General features: G+C 42.2%; 2 non-coding genes and 1 pseudogene across 2 annotated transcripts; all 3 read right to left on the minus strand.

Annotated features, from left to right (window-relative positions):
- Nucleotides 1–9405: 9405 nt before the first annotated feature.
- On the minus strand, nucleotides 9406–11344 carry LOC139382947 (large ribosomal subunit protein bL28m-like; annotated as a pseudogene).
- Nucleotides 11345–11846: 502 nt separating this feature from the next.
- On the minus strand, nucleotides 11847–11933 carry trnastop-uca (transfer RNA opal suppressor (anticodon UCA)). Its single transcript has one exon. It is a non-coding gene; the product is annotated as a tRNA-Sec (tRNA).
- Nucleotides 11934–12492: 559 nt separating this feature from the next.
- Nucleotides 12493–12579, minus strand: trnastop-uca (transfer RNA opal suppressor (anticodon UCA)). The gene has a single exon. It is a non-coding gene; the product is annotated as a tRNA-Sec (tRNA).
- Between the last annotated feature and the right edge of the window lie 695 nt (nucleotides 12580–13274).

The raw sequence follows: 13274 nt of genomic DNA on the forward strand, positions 1-13274 counted from the left end.
TTGCCCAGAAATAAACTTTGGGATTTTGAAACACAAAAAATTCCCATGAATTCATGCAGAAGAGTTTTTTCCTAATATACGGATTAGTCATAGGAAAGCAGACGTGAGTGTTCACACAAGTAGGCCTACATACCATTGCACTGAGCTAAGAGTCATACCTCCTCATTCCAGAGATAACCTTTTTATAGTAGAGGTGAAAGCTAAAAGGTTAACATTACACACCCAAACACTTGCGTCTGATTGAGGAAGTTGAAATGTCCTGTGTGGCCATACAACAATCCTCCACCTCCTCAAACCATCGATAGATCTCACTGACACGTTACTGACTTTATGTTCTGCAAATGTGGTTGAACGCAAATGAGAATGTGTGACATAACAAAGTCAACGTCTAACCTCTCCTCTCGCCACCTTCTCTGGTGCTAAAAACAACCTGTGTGTGTGTGAGACATATTGAATCTCTGTGACATATTCGTAAAGTATTCAGACCCCTTGACTTTTTCCACATTTTGTTACGTTACAGCCTTATTCTAAAATTGATTACATAGTTTTTCTCCCCTCATCAATCTACACACAATACCTCATAATGACAAAGCAAAAACAGGTTTATTTAAAATGGGGGGGATGAAATATCACATTTACACAGCTATTCAGACCCTTCACTCAGTAGCCTACTTTGTTGAAGCAAGCAAAGCTCAAGGACATTCAGAGACTTGTCCCGAAGCCACTCTGTGTGCTTAGGGTCGTTGTCTTGTTGGAAGGTGAACCGTCGCCCCAGTCTGAGGTGCTGAGGGCTCAGGAGCAGGTTTTCATCAAGGATCTCTCTGTACTTTTCTCCGTTCATCTGTGCCTTGATCCTGACTAGTCTCCCAGTCCCTGCCGCTGAAAAACATCCCCCCCAGCATGAAGCTGCGACCACCATGCTTTACCGTAGGGATGGTGCGAGGTTTCCTCCAGACGTGAAGCTTGGCATTCAGGTCAAAGAATTCAAACTTGGTTTCATCAAACCAGAGAATCTTGTTTCTCATGGTCTTAGCGACCATCAGGTTCTTGGTCACCTCCCTGACCAAGGCCCTTCTCCCCCGATTGCTCAGTTTAGCCAGGCGGCCAGCTCTAGGAAGAGTCTTGGTGGTTCCAAACTTCTTCCATTTAAGAATGATGGAGACCACTGTGTTCTTGTGGACCTTCAAGGCTGCAGACATTTTTTGGTACCCTTCCCCAGATCTGTGCCTCAACACAATCCTGTCTCGGAGCTCTACGGACAATTCCTTCGGCTTGGCTTTTGCTCTGACATGGACTGTCAACTGTGGAACCTTATATAGACAGGTGTGTGCCTTTCCAAATCATGTCCAATCAATTGAATTTACCACAGGTGGACTCCAATCAAGTTGTAGAAACATCTCAAGGATGATGAATGGAAACAGGATGTACCTGAGCTCATTTTCGAGTGTCATAGCAAAGCGTCTGAATACTTGTGTAAAAAAAGTTTTTATTTTTATTTTTTATAAATTTGCAAAAAACAAATCTGTTTTCACTTTGTCATTATGGAGTATTGTGTGTAGATTGCTGAAGATTTGTTTGTATTTAATCAATTATAAATCAAGGCTGTAAGGTAAAAAAAAATGGGGAAAAGTCAAGGGGTCTGAATACTTTCAGAAGGCACTTTAGAATGAATTAAAACTAGATTGTCCTAAATGTGGAATGATTAAATCATTTCAATCATGATAAAGGATAAAACTTAATTACCACATAACAGAAATACAGGAGGGAAGTTTGTTATATAAGGATGAACCAGGCTGAGGTATGACTAGGCAGTTTTCCTAGCACTCCATTTAAGCAGACTCGCTACTGCTCCCTAGTGGTTCCCTCAGGATATTTACGGGAAAAATACATTGACACCTTTCTTTTTTCTCAATAACATTCAATTCAGCATTGGAAAAAAGCGCAAGTTTGTTCCACCTGAGTGAGTCTGACCACAAGTCAGAGACCCCTATGATGACACAACAAATGCATTTGATGGATCTTTTTTGTCTTCTAATGCCTCTTAAGGAGAAAGTAATCTAAAAAATTAATAAGATTACGTTACTGAGTTCAGGTAATCAAAAAGTAACGGATTACAATTTTGGACAGGTAACTGGAACAGATTATATTTACAAAGTAACCTACCCAGCCCTGGTTCGGGAGCATTGAAAGTTGATGGCCCTATACACAGTGGGACTATAATTTATCATGGGCGACATTAACACAAGCAGTCACAAAGCCTGCATCTACACAGGCAGCCCAATTCTGATCTTTTGCCCAGTTATTTGCAAAATAACTGATCTGATTGATCAAAAGACCAATTAGTGGAAAAAAATATCAGAATTGGGCTGCTTGTCTAAATGCAGCCTAAGGTGAAAATATGTACTAGTGTGATGTGTACTTTGTGTGCAGAGGATGTTGTGGTTTAGAGATGGCCTTCATAGCTGTTTCTCTGGGGGATTCAAGGGAATCCTGGCCTTGTAGGCTGACTGGCTGATCTTAGTGTGGAAACAGTTAGCAAACAAGATGCTATCTGAATTTAGCTGATAGTGTTGTCACCTCCTGAACCACAACGGTTACAATAGGGCAGTGGTTCCCAAACTTTTTATAGTCCCCGTACCCCTTCAAACATTCAACCTCCAGCTGCGTGTACCCCCTCTAGCACCAGGATCAGCGCACTCTCAAATATTGTTTTTTGCCATCATTGTAAGCCTGCCACACACACACTATACGATACATTTATTAAACATAAGAATGAGTGTGAGTTTTAATCACAACCTGGCATGTGGGAAGTGACATAGAGCTCTTATAGGACCAGGGCACAAATAATAATATAATAATCAATCATTTTGCTCTTTATTTAGCCAGCTTACATATGAAACCTTATTTGTTCATCGAAAATTGTGAATAACTCACCACAGGTTAATGAGAAGGGTATGCTTGAAAGGATGCACATAACTCTGCAATGTTGAGTTGTATTGGAGAGAGACTGCGTCTTAAATCATTTTCCACACACAGCCTGTGCCTGTATTTAGTTTTCAAGCTAGTGAGGGCCGAGAATCCACTCTCACATAGGTATGTGGTTGCAAAGGGCATCAGTGTCTTAACAGTGAGATTTGCCAAGGCAGGATACTCTGTGAGCAGCCCAATCCAGAAATCTGGCAGTGGCTTCTGATTAAATTACATTTTCACAGAACCACTTGTTGCAATTTCAGGCAGGGCATGAAAGGGATAACGAATCCAGTTGTTTGTGTCATCCGTTTCAGGAAGGTACCTCCGTAATTGCGCACCCAACTCACTCAGGTGCTTCGCTATATCATATTTGACATTATCCATAAGCTTGAGTTCATTTGCACACGAAAAATCATACAATGATGGAAAGACGTGTGTGTTGTCCATGTTAATGCAGAGAGAGAAGGGCTCCAACTTCTTAATCATAGCCTCAATTCTGTCTCGCACATTGAATATAGTGGCGGAGAGTCCCTGTAATCCTAGATTCAGATCATTCAGGTGAGAAAAACATCAGCCAGATAGGCCAGTCCTGTGAGAAACTAGTCATCATGCAAGCAATCAGACAAGTGAAAATGATGGTCAGTAAAAAAACGTGTCAATACTTTGCACCTTGATAACCAGCACACTTCTGTAGGTTGTAAAAAGCGTTACATGGTCGCTGCCAATATCATTGCATAGCACAGAAAATACACGAGAGGTCAGGGGCCTTGCTTTAACAAAGTTAACCATTTTCACTGTAGTGTCCAAAACGTCTTTCAAGCTGTCAGGCATTCCCTTGGCAGCAAGAGCCTCTCGGTGGATGCTGCAGTGTACCCAAGTGGTGTCGGGGGCAACTGCTTGCACGCGCGTTACCACTCCACTATGTCTCCCTGTCATGGCTTTGGCACCAGCAGTACAGATACCAACATGAGCAGCAGCTACGTTTGGCTACATACGGACCGTTAGTGGAATTCCCGCGAGAGAGTAACGGTTAATGCGATTGGATGTTATCTATTTGACGAGGCTACCTGTACTTGACATTGTATTGTTATTTCGCTGAACACTAGACGGTTTAATTTTATTTTTGGCAGTGAAACGAGGCTACCCAGACGAGAAAAAAACCTCACCCAAATGTATAGCCCCGTTAGAAAATATAAATGGACTGTTTTTCTTAATGTGAATCACATTATTATTTGGTGTACCCCCGAAGGCATTGCGCGTATCCCTGGGGGAATATACAGTGCCTTGCGAAAGTATTCGGCCCCCTTGAACTTTGCGACCTTTTGCCACATTTCAGGCTTCAAACATAAAGATATAAAACTGTATTTTTTTGTGAAGAATCAACAACAAGTGGGACACAATCATGAAGTGGAACGACATTTATTGGATATTTCAAACTTTTTTAACAAATCAAAAACTGAAAAATTGGGCGTGCAAAATTATTCAGCCCCTTTACTTTCAGTGCAGCAAACTCTCTCCAGAAGTTCAGTGAGGATCTCTGAATGATCCAATGTTGACCTAAATGACTAATGATGATAAATACAATCCACCTGTGTGTAATCAAGTCTCCGTATAAATGCACCTGCACTGTGATAGTCTCAGAGGTCCGTTAAAAGCGCAGAGAGCATCATGAAGAACAAGGAACACACCAGGCAGGTCCGAGATACTGTTGTGAAGACGTTTAAAGCCGGATTTGGATACAAAAAGATTTCCCAAGCTTTAAACATCCCAAGGAGCACTGTGCAAGCGATAATATTGAAATGGAAGGAGTATCAGACCACTGCAAATCTACCAAGACCTGGCCGTCCCTCTAAACTTTCAGCTCATACAAGGAGAAGACTGATCAGAGATGCAGCCAAGAGGCCCATGATCACTCTGGATGAACTGCAGAGATCTACAGCTGAGGTGGGAGACTCTGTCCATAGGACAACAATCAGTCGTATATTGCACAAATCTGGCCTTTATGGAAGAGTGGCAAGAAAGCCATTTCTTAAAGATATCCATAAAAAGTGTCGTTTAAAGTTTGCCACAGGCCACCTGGGAGACACACCAAACATGTGGAATAAGGTGCTCTGGTCAGATGAAACCAAAATTGAACTTTTTGGCAACAATGCAAAACGTTATGTTTGGCGTAAAAGCAACACAGCTGAACACACCATCCCCACTGTCAAACATGGTGGTGGCAGCATCATGGTTTGGGCCTGCTTTTCTTCAGCAGGGACAGGGAAGATGGTTAAAATTGATGGGAAGATGGATGGAGCCAAATACAGGACCATTCTGGAAGAAAACCTGATGGAGTCTGCAAAAGACCTGAGACTGGGACGGAGATTTGTCTTCCAACAAGACAATGATCCAAAACATAAAGCAAAATCTACAATGGAATGGTTCAAAAATAAACATATCCAGGTGTTAGAATGGCCAAGTCAAAGTCCAGACCTGAATCCAATCGAGAATCTGTGGAAAGAACTGAAAACTGCTGTTCACAAATGCTCTCCATCCAACCTCACTGAGCTCGAGCTGTTTTGCAAGGAGGAATGGGAAAAAATGTCAGTCTCTCGATGTGCAAAACTGATAGAGACATACCCCAAGCGACTTACAGCTGTAATCGCAGCAAAAGGTGGCGCTACAAAGTATTAACTTAAGGGGGCTGAATCATTTTGCACGCCCGATTTTTCAGTTTTTGATTTGTTAAAAAAGTTTGAAATATCCAATAAATGTCGTTCCACTTCATGATTGTGTCCCACTTGTTGTTGATTCTTCACAAAAAAATACAGTTTTATATCTTTATGTTTGAAGCCTGAAATGTGGCAAAAGGTCGCAAAGTTCAAGGGGGCCGAATACTTTCGCAAGGCACTGTATATACCCCAGTTTGGGAATACCTGCAAAAGGGGAAAGTGTGAATACAAAACATTAGGAACATCTTCCTAATATTGAGTTGCCCCCTTCCCATAGCGATGCTGGCCCATGTTCACTCCATTGCTTCCCACAGGTGTGTTTAAGTTGGCTGGATGTCCTTTGGGTGGTGGACATTTCTTGACACACAAAGGAAACTATTGAATGTGAAAAACCCAGCCGTGTTGCAGTTCTTGACTCAAACCAGTGCGCATGGCACCTATTACCAAAGGCACTTAAATCTTTTATCTTGCTCATTCAACCTGTGAGTGACACACACACAATCCATATCTCAATTGTCTCAAGGCTTAAAAATCCTTATTTAACCTGTCTCCTCTTCATCTACACTGACTGAAGTAGATTTAACAAGTGACATCAATAAGGGATCATAGTTTTCACCTGGATTCACCTGGTCACGTCATGGAAAGAGCAGGTGTTCTTAACGTTTTGTATACTCAGTGTATGTCATCTCCTGATGACTGTCTGATTTCAAATCCAGAAAAGGTTTGCCAAGTAAATAAACCTCGCCCGCCGACCCACTTGTCAGTCAATGACATAATGTAAATACATACCCATACAATCATGAGGGAATGGAACAAAGCAATTACCACATCTTGTCAAATTCAAAGTCGTTGAGAAGCTTAGTCTCAAGTTGCAATGATCAGATCATGTCACATGGCCATATTTAAATCTATAGTATACATCACTGTCATTCCATTCACTATCTTTACAATGAAATTAAATAATTTAAGGCCCTGATCACACAGCAAATGAGGCATCTTCCCTGAACGATGATCCACGCATGGTATATTTCACTGTGTAATGCTTAGTTTGCATACTGTGCACAATCCTCATTGAAGACTCTGCCTGCGTAATGGCATAAAGACAGGTTTTTAAAAAAAGGTATGGGCCTTTTAGATTTAGAGTGAGGGTAATTCCAGCCTTTGGCATACAACATCGCCTATCCTTATAAGTTGAGGATGAACCTTTAGACAGGTAATTGTTGAGAAGTCCTACTCGGTTGCTAGGTTACAACACCCACGGGAGTCCCCCAACTAACAGGGATTCCCCGCCTAAACACACACTATTTGGTCATGGAAACAGTTACAGCAGGATATGTGCAGGCACACTGAAGGAGTCGAAAGCGAAAGCCACACAACAACAAAAAACAGTGTTTACTGAAGAGCCAAGCAACTTCTTTTTCAATAATATAGTTGTGTACCATATAAGGGAATTTCATAAACACAGGTGTATGTGGTCTTCATTACATTTACATTTAAGTGAGTTAAGGAGTGTGTGGATGAACTCCATCTTGCCTTATAGTCCTTGTAATCTTCCAAGAAGCACAAACAGAGAGTGGGACATTACACAGCTGTGTTATATTCAAAATGTAAATAAGCTTATTTAAGATTAAATTGTGTTGTGTTGAGACTAAAACCATGATGACGACCTGGGGCCCCATTTATCAACGGCGTGTACATTTTGTCCAAAATTCTGGCGTAGGTGGAGATTCTAGGCTTTGCCTGTGCAACAAATTATTATTGGAATTTATCAAACTGTCGCATGGAACATACAGAGCCTTCAGAAAGTATTCATATCCCTTGACTTACTCCACATTTTGTTGTGTTACAGCCTGAATTCAAAACTGATTAAATATTTTTTTTAAATATCACCCACCTGCAAACAACACCCCATAACGATGAAGTTACTTATTTATTTTTCTTACATTTATTTAAAATGAAATACAGAAATATAAAATGTACATACATATTCACAACCCTCTGTTATGACACTCCAAATTGAGCTCAGGTGCATTCCTATGATCATCCTTGAGATGTCATTACAACTTGATTGGAGTCCACCTGTGGCCAATTCAATTGTTTGTATGTGATTTAATAAGAAACACACCTTTCCATATAAGGTCCCACAGTTGATAGGGGTGCATGTCAGTGCAGAAACTACACCATGAAATCCAAAGAACTACCCATAGATCTCTGACATTTCTTGATTATTGAAAGTATCCAAGAGCATAGTGGTCTCCGTCATTGGGAAATGGGAAAAAATATGGAACTACCCAGACTCTGCCTACAGCTGGCCGTCCGACCAAAGTGAGCAACCCGAGCAAGAAGGACCTTGATCTGGGAGGAGACAGAACTATATAGTTCCTTGGCTGAGATGGGAAAACCTGCCAGAAGGACAACAGTTTCTACAGTACACTAATCTGGGGTTTATGGGAGAGTGGCCAGATCGAAACAAACCACTCCTGAGAAAAGACACATGACAACATACCTGGAGTTTGCAAAAAGGCACATGAAAGACAGAACATAACATGGTTTGATGAGACAAAAAATTTATTATTTGGCCTGAATGCAAAGCGCTATGTCTGGAGATAACCAGGCTCAGCTAATCACTCATCTAACACCATCCCTACAGTGAAGCGTGGTGGTGGCAACATCATGCTATGGGGATGCTTTTCAGCAGCAGGGACGAAGAGACTGGTAAGGATAGAGGGAACAATGAACGGGGCCAAATACAAGCAAATCCTTGATGCGAACCTGCTTCAGTGTGAAAATGACCATAGACTGGGGGCGACGATTTACATTCCAACAGGACAATTACCACAAGCATACAGCCAAAGCAAAGCTGGAATGGCTTCAGAACAAGAATGTGACAGTCCTTGAGTGGCCCGGCCAAAGCCCAGACTTGAATCCCATTGAAAATCTGTAGAAAGACTTGAACATTTCTGCTCACCTCCGCTCCCCATCTACTTTAACAACGCTTGAGAAAATATAGAAGAATGGGAGAAAATCCCCAAATCCAGATGTGCAAAGCTGAAACGGACATACCCAAGATGACTCAAAGGTGCTTCTACAAAGTTTTGACTCCGGTTTGAATACTTATGACATTTTCTGGGATCTTTCATTTCAGCTCATGAAACATGGGACCAACACTTTACATGTTTATATTTTTGTTCAGTATATATGTGTGTGCTCGTGAACCAGCATTACAACCATGTCTGGAAAACGTCATTCACCTTTTATGGTAACAAAAACACCCTCATTTGCTGTATGATTGAGATTTTGGAGCTGGTCCCTGACGGTCTCTAAAAGAAAGCGCAATGGCCAATCTTAGCACATTTCTGGAAAGGTGTGGGCAGAAGGGTAATGTTCTGAAGTTACTTTTTCAAACCAAATGCATGCCGCCTACAGCGAGTGCCAAATACTGTCCGCATATTCTGCCCTGCCATATTCTAAATGAGGCCCATGGCTGTCTTCTATCGTTCTTAAAATGATACTGAAAAAGTGGTAATCACTCCCATCTAGAGGATAAACATGAGTATGACAGTCTAGATTAGGAATCAAGAGCCCAGTACTGTACAACTAACCACAACAATAACTAAGAATCAGCCAATAAAAACAGATTAAAAATGAATATTTTATTCCTTAGACAAATGATATAGCACTGAATGGGTGATATTTACAAGGTAACAACCCAGATGAATCAGCCCAAATCAGCTGCTGAAAAATAGAACCTGAATAAATAAGTGTCTTTCAATGGGACCAAGTGACCACCAAGTGTCCCCAAGTGTCACCATCAACAGGAAGTGACCTCAGCGCTCCTCGAAAAAATGGCCCTTACTTTTCCCTCCACCAGCTGTGGTTCAGAGAGCTTCTGGATGGCCAGCTCCTTCACCGGGTTCTCCACACAGCTCTTGAACAAAGGCTCCGGCTCCTGGGAAACAAAACAATAGAGTCCCGTTAGAGAGATTATGGGCACGAGCAGATACAATCTAAAAATCAGTCAATATCACCCGTGCATTTTTACCCTGGCAGGGTGATTACTGTGGGACACCATATGTCCCATGTGACTGAAACGATGCAGTTACCTTGTGCTCCAGTTGTCTCTGTTCCTCCACGGCCTCATCCACACTCAGGCCAACCCACTCGGCCTCCTCTGCGGGGATCTCAAACTCCTGCTGAGGGCAATGGAAGAGGGGCGAGGACAGAATGCGAGGGAGAGAGATGAGGGAGACCTCATTACATCATCTATAAACTTTGTGCAGCACTTTCACTGACTTTATGAATGGTTGTTGCGTCATCTCCTATAGCAACTTGGTGAAAGCTCAAGACAAAAGTGTGTTGGAATTTCAAACCGTCATGGTCCAAAACATAACGAACCGACCTTGTGCTTGGTGTAGATCCTCTCCCTCTTGACAGGGTCCTCTGGGTCGAGCTTGGTGTCTTTAAAGGCCAGCCTCAGGAGCATGGCCCGTCTCAGGTCCATTCAGGTCCTCCTTTGGTGTCTGGAGGAGAATCAAGCGAGTCATTGGATGATGAAACCCACGCTGTGCCATCTTCTCAAAACACGGCACGTTGAACAATTGACATGTATCCACACACTATAGCTAAAGACGGCAACATGCAGACTCCTCTCTCTCACCCTCAGGATGTAATAGTCAATGAGGTCAAGGATGCGAGCCGTGACGGTGATGGTGAGCTTGTGGTTGAGAAGCTCACTGTACAGCTCTCTGGTGAACAGCTGGGGCTTCCAGACTCTTTCCAGCTTGGTGGAGAGCTGAAGAGATAGACAATGTTAGGATACATGCTCAGATATAGAATAAAGTGTGCCTGTGAATACAGGGAACACAACAAATGCTCATGATATTCATTAATGCCCTTCATAGCACTCACTTTGTCATTGTTTGCATATCTGAAGCCTGATATCCATCCTTCACCTCCCCATAGGCCGTCCTGGGACTCAGGGGGTAGTAAATGGGGATGTCTTGGACCCGCTTCTTGTGCCCTGTTTTGGGGTTGGCCCTGTATTTGACTCCCAGGGCCTTCCAGTGGACCGGGGTGGCCTGCGTAGTCTCCTCCAGAGAGCAGAGGTAGTGTTTGGGGAGGAAGGCATAGATCCCCTGCTTCAGTTTAAGGGCTTCCCAGATCTTTGAGGGGTACTTGTGGAGAGGCATGGTCACTGGGTTGGTATTGACGCATGTCTAGCTGGGAAAACAAACATATAATTGGACCAAGAGTAGTCTTGTTTGCAATTCCTTTACTTATTTGTTCAATTAAATCTCTTTACATTTAATTGTGCTTTTGTTAAACTCATTGTTAGACAACAGCAAGGTAAGGTGAAATAGCTATTTAAATAGGAATATGGAAGAGTCGGTGTAGCTCACTAACGTTAGCTAGATGTTGCTGCTGGGTTGTCTGGAGGTCAACAGCGAGCAATGCCGCACGTTCGGTTTCACTAAACTAGCTACAGTAGCTGGATAGGACAGCTACGAAGCTATTTATAATATAATTTCAAATTTGTTGCCAAATACTAGTCTCTACTTAGTTCAAACGGCAACTTACCTTTGAATTGGATAAACGACCAACTACACCATCAGATGCCGTTTATATCTCTCCACGTTACAAGAACATGCAACATTTCCGCCTACTCCAACAAGGACATTGCTTGGTTAAGAAAAAAGACCGCGAAGCGTTGATTGGTTTATCGGGTTTGGCAGTCATTCTGTGCTTCCGGTCTTGTTCGTTGAAGGATGCATAGAATTTGCGCCGCGCTGCACCATATTTTGTACTGTTTTGAGTGACGCAATAATCATTTTATAAAACACTGTAATCCAGAGCAATTTATAGTAGCAATTAGCCTTAAATGCCCTGTTCAAGGACACATTGACAGATGTTTCACCTTGTCGGAGATTTGAACCACCGGGACTTCGGCAACTGACACAACGCTTTAACCGCTAAACTACCTCTCATCATCAATACCCAAATAAATGTATCAGACAGCGTGACTCTGTTGAAATACAACTAATTATAAAACAACATATATATCTTCAGGAACACACTTAGATTGTTGTAGTTTTGCTGCGTAGTATATAAATCAGCGAATGTGTTGGTGATCAAAGTCCATGTATTTTGAGCGTTTATAAATTACGCCCGAAAGGTGGAATTGAACCACTCTGCCGCTAAGCAGCTACAGGTTTGAAGCCTGCACCCCGGACCACCGAGGCTCATCCGGGCATTTGAATGAGAGTTCGCAGTGCCTATATATACCTGATGGTGTACATAAGTGTTTCAGTGTCGGTGACAAAATGTTGTGGTAAAAGCAGCTGTAATATTTAGTATAAGGAATGTACGTTTTCCTACAATGAAAGTCGCAAGCATTTTAGTGACTGTATAATGAAAGAAACACAGAAATTAAACGAAGTATGTTGTTAAAGGGAGGGCTTTTCGAAATAATGCAAAAATACTAAGATTTGATTGGCTGGTTGACAACAAAAGGGGTGGAGTTTTTATAGTGTGTATCCAGGGTATATCCAGGGTCAACGTGGGGGGAATGTGTGCACTCATCGCTTAAAATGTGGTAGGACGTCCTACAACATCGCACAATAAAATTCAGTAGGACCTGTCAATGTGAAGATGTCATTGTTAGGTCCCGGCCCATCCACAATTTGTGACTCTGTATTTACCTCCAGGAACACAATTGCGTTTGTTTTGCTGCGTAGTATATATCAGCGAATTCGTAAGAAAGAATATCATTGGTGATCAAAGTCCATTACATTTGAATGTTGATGAATTACGCCCGAAAGGTGGAATTGAACCACTCTGCCGCTAAGCAGCTACAAGTTTGAAGCCTGCACCCCGGACCACCGAGGCTCATCCGGGCATTTGATGAAGAGTTCTCACTGCTTATTTATACCTAACCGTATACATAAGTGTTTCAGTACCGGTGACAAAATGTTGTGGTAAAAGCAGCCGTACCATTTAGTATGAGGAATGTACATTTTCCTACAGTGAAAATCGCAGGCATTTTAGTGACTGTATAATGAAAGAAACACAGAAATAAAGTATGTCGTTAAGGGAGGGTGCAAAATTGCTTAGATTTGATTGGCTGGTTGATAACAAAATGGTGGAGTTTTTATAGTGTGTATCCAGGGTCACCATCAAATAATGGCTGGTCCCTGGCTCTGACCCCATTCTCAGAGTGTGTCTAAGGCACAGGAGACTGCTGAGAACAGTACAGCTCATAATAATGTATGCAACGGAGTACATGGAATGTTATCAAATACATGGAAACCATGTGTTTGATTTATTTGATACCATTCCCCTGATTCCGCTTCAGCCGTTACCACGAGCCAGCCCTCCCCAATTAAGGTGTCACCAACCTCCTGTGGTTTCAGGGGGAGTGGGATATCCCAAAAAATTCATTTCCAATTCACACATGCACTTTTACATGTGTGAAATAGGACAAATGTAAGCACCCACCTAATTATCTTATCTTATTATCTCTGTAGTGAGGTGTCTTAGGCAAAATACTGTATTTTTGGGCCTATTTACTCTATATGGTTGGCAGGACACTGA

The sequence above is a fragment of the Oncorhynchus clarkii genome, chromosome 24 (genome assembly GCF_045791955.1).
Source record: "Oncorhynchus clarkii lewisi isolate Uvic-CL-2024 chromosome 24, UVic_Ocla_1.0, whole genome shotgun sequence".
Classification (NCBI taxonomy): Eukaryota; Metazoa; Chordata; class Actinopteri; order Salmoniformes; family Salmonidae; genus Oncorhynchus; species Oncorhynchus clarkii.